This window comes from Anopheles marshallii, chromosome X (genome assembly GCF_943734725.1).
Source record: "Anopheles marshallii chromosome X, idAnoMarsDA_429_01, whole genome shotgun sequence".
Taxonomy (NCBI): Eukaryota; Metazoa; Arthropoda; class Insecta; order Diptera; family Culicidae; genus Anopheles; species Anopheles marshallii.
The window spans coordinates 10,440,270-10,444,457 of NC_071325.1; positions in this window are offsets into that span (position 1 = coordinate 10,440,270).

Here is a 4,188-nt window from a genome sequence, read left to right on the forward strand (position 1 = left end):
AAACAAAATTACATTAATTGTCGTAGAAATATTAAACATTTTTTGAAAAATACTATTTCATTGTAATAATTTACTTTTAAATAAAAAAATCCTAAATTTCAATCATTTGCAATGAAAATTGAAGAGCAAAATAATTATAGAATAACAAACCGAGTTATAAGGAAAAATAGTAATTATTCAAGACAATTAAAAGAATATTTACTCAGTTGGTCTGTTACTACTGTTCAACAAAACATATCTAAACAAGTACAAACCGTAAAGGCAACAATGCCACAAGCATAAGAAAAAGGAAGGTAAGAAAGAGAAAGAAGGCAAACATATTGATCGAACAAAATCGGTCAAACCGGTATTCGTTCGGAGCACTCAGTTAGGGAGAAGAGAAAAAAACAAACAAACAAACACACGATCATACGGTTTTGCTTCAGCATAGTGAGTTTTTGAAGGATTTCTGTCAGCCTCAAAGCACCAGAGAAACGTAGTTGACGGTAGTTCAAAGTCTCCTATATACGTTACTCGCGCGTGTACAGATGCGAAGTACAAACATGCCCACACACACTCACACACTTGCATTCATTTACTATGTTGTGTGCAAGCTGGTGCGTAATGCTACACTTTCAGGCCTTAGTGTGAAGTAGAAATAGAAAGCACACGTGATTATGCAAACAAAAGTACAATTATCAAACGCACGGTTCCCAAATGCATGCACAAGTAACACACGCACACACCTGTACTGCTGGCGCGTGTGTGTGTGTGTTTTGGGAAATGAGTGTGTGTGTTTGAAGTGTGGTGGTATTTGGATGCCAGTACATAAGAAATTTCAACAAATTGTTGTTTATTCAATGGATTGGTAGCACACTTCTTGGTATTGCACCAACCATAAACCCACACACTTGCATCGACGTGAAACGTACTGGCGAGAGGGAGAGCAATAGAAATACAATGAGAGAAAAAGTTCGTTTTTGATACGAGGCCAAGACAACTCACAGCATTAAGGAAATGTAGAAAAATCGTAACATAACCTAGAAATCAGCTATAACATGACACGAAATTTGCTCCCGCTATATTTCACATTCATAATGAACCGCTTGTTGTTATTATTCGGGTTTTCTGGCTTTGCATTGTAAGCTGAAGCTATTTTCTTGTACTTTTATGGCCCTATTGGGGTTTTTTTACACCACTGTGTTCTATCAGCGTTTGAAGTGTTCTCCCAGGAGTAGAGGAAGGGAAAATGTAATTTTGATAATTAACAGCAAAATTCAAATATTTCGGTTGCTATTTTACAACAGTTTGAAAGGATATTAAAGGTAAGAGAAAGGAAAAGGAAGGGAATGGAAAGGAAGGCAATAATCTGGACCGTAGGTATGATCGGTATTTGTTCGTTTTGTTGCTATATTAAGATAACTTCCAAAGTTGTATTTCTTTAAGCAGGGATTTTCAACTGCTTGCGATACTTTAAAATTAAAAAAAAAAACACCCCAGAACCTCCATGTGCAAAACCCTTGTTTATTCGTTAACCCAGCAATCGAACGGGCTGGTTGCCCTTTTATTTTATTGCAATACAAGCAAAAACCTGAATTGAATTACTCTGGTTTTTTATGATTTTTTGTCTCTTTTGTATTTGTTTTTTTTCTGTCTTTTTCCCCGTATTTTTGTTTGCTTCTCTCAATTACTATGGAATGTTTATGTGAACGATGCCTTAGGTTAGTGGTTGTTTAAGGAAACGAACAACGTACCATCTATTACAGGGGTGCGCAACCATTTGAGATATGGAGTAATTTCTATACCATGGGTACTAATGTTATAAAACGATCACGGGCGTAATAATCCACAAAAAAGTATGTGTCCTTAAGGGACCGAGCGCTGTGGGAAATACAAATTAGCAGAAGAACTTTATAAGTACTGTCTGTTTCGAAGTTCAGAGGGTTTACCATGGCACCTCTGTCCATGTGGGTGACATAAGAGGACTTTACCCGGTTGTACGGTGTTATTCTCAGAGGCGTACAATTAAGTCTCTCTAACCCGCACACTGACGGGACTGCTTTCGTAGAGAAACACGCAGCTTTGGGAAGTAAAAACACTCGGGTTGGTACAAACATGGCATATTCTTTACGTATGGCAAAAGTCGTCAACCATGCTCTGTAAACGCAGTCATCGCAAGCTGTCGTTGACAAACACCGAAACAGCGCTACCTTTGAGAGGCATTAGTGTGCAATTGGTGTTGCGACTTTGAGAACCAAAAAAAGGGTTGGAAAATGAAGGGACTATCAAAAATGTTCAACTTAGAGAAGCTTGCTATCTTTGCGAGGTATTGCATTAGGGAGATATCGCTGTTTATAAGTTCTATGACTACCAAAAACACTATTCCTCGATTGCGTTGACATTTCTTAGTTTACTCCAACCGTTTACACTGCATGCTCGAAGAGCTTAAACTAAGTTTACATCACATTTTTCGGCGTTCATTCATATTTTTAACAGTTATTATTAACCAATTTTGTGTAACAATGGTACTAACGAACTAAATAAATAAAATAAATTTTAATCTCCAAATCCGTGCCATTATGCGCTGGGATGAACAATCCCTGACCTAAACTAAACCTTTCAAGCTCTGTACTTACTCCCTCCACAGTGCCTTGTTTTCAAATATCCTCTTCCTTCATATCGTGCTATTTCGCTCGTTCCTTCGCATTTAGCGCTTCTCTTTCGATCGTTCGAGCTGTCACATTATGTAGCATACACATCTGTCTATTTTCATCTATGATACACCGATACGAACAATATACACAACACTCATATGTGCCTGTGTTTGTGTTCGTGGGCATGTGCGTTTGTGTGGATTTGTCAGCGAAGCATGTGTGGGAGGGGAAAGGGAGGGTTACAAGATAGATTCACACACAGCCACAAGGCAAGCAGCCCAGCATTCCGCCGCCTACTGTCCGCGACCCTAGTCAGTCGTTACCCGTGTGCGCTTCCTGATTGTACTGCTTTTAAATGCACACAAATGCCGTATTACTTCGCATTTCAAGCTTTCTTTACTATAAAAAAAACCATATTCGTTAACTGTTACACGACAACCCGCCCATCTCCTCCCCTTCCCCTCCTACCCTTACGTTTCTTTTGATAATGTTTTGTTGTTTTATTCCATCCCGCTCGTGCTACTCCCGTTCATGCATCTCGCCTACTAAATCCAGGTCTATCTTGACTGGAGAGCTGTGCTTTAATGTTGCTCAGCTAGTCATGACAGGCTCGAACGAGGAGTATTTTTCAGCTTGCTTGACTGTCAGTCGGTCTCCGCTGAGAACAGCGATGCTTATCGCCGCTCAAAGCCATCGGCCGGGATCAGTTCGTTCATATTTCTTATTAAAAGTTTAATGAAACAAATTGAACTCCTCCCACGTGTAATCAAACTTTGTGTTTTGTGTGTGCGTATGTGTGTATGTGTATATACATCGTCACCAGCAACACACACAAGCTGTTTAGAAAGTGGATTAAATGCTCGTTTTATGCAGGAATATTGTGCTGTCTCGCTCTCATTTCTGTGGATGGGCCGGGGAGGGTTGGGAGAGTTCAAGTGAGAAGGTATGGGAAAATTGAATGAGTGGGTATCATAGGGTGAGGGGGAGGGTACGGAAGGGAAGAAGGTGGGAGAAGCAAGAAGCATATACATGCGTACTGCTTGTTCGAACATGCTGCCATACACAGGCATACATGCTTCAAACACGCGTCCTCCTGCCCCCCCCCCCCCCCCCCCCCGGCACCCCTTCTTCTTCAACGTTCTCAAGCTTCAATGCGATATGTATGCGTGTGTGAGCGAAACTCTTCACTTAGTAACGAAATAAATTAATTCATGTACGAAACGCGCAACACAAACAATTGTTCCATCTCGCTTGCCCCAGCACACAGCACCATACACATCCCTTCCTTATCATTCGTTATCGTCTCATCGTAGAGCCTTCCCAACGAACTTCGGGAGCTCCACCAGCTTCAGGCACTCCGCGAGCTCCACAAGCCCCATTCGATATCGACACTCACGAGTGGGAGTGAGAGAGAGAGAAGGAGCAGAGGAGAGGAAGAAAACCATGCGTAAGAACGTGATGGTGGACGGTGGTACGGGTGGCAGAGCTCTCGACCTAACAACTTGAAGGGAACTAACTCAAACCGAAAGTGAAATATCAAATAATCAACTTGAAA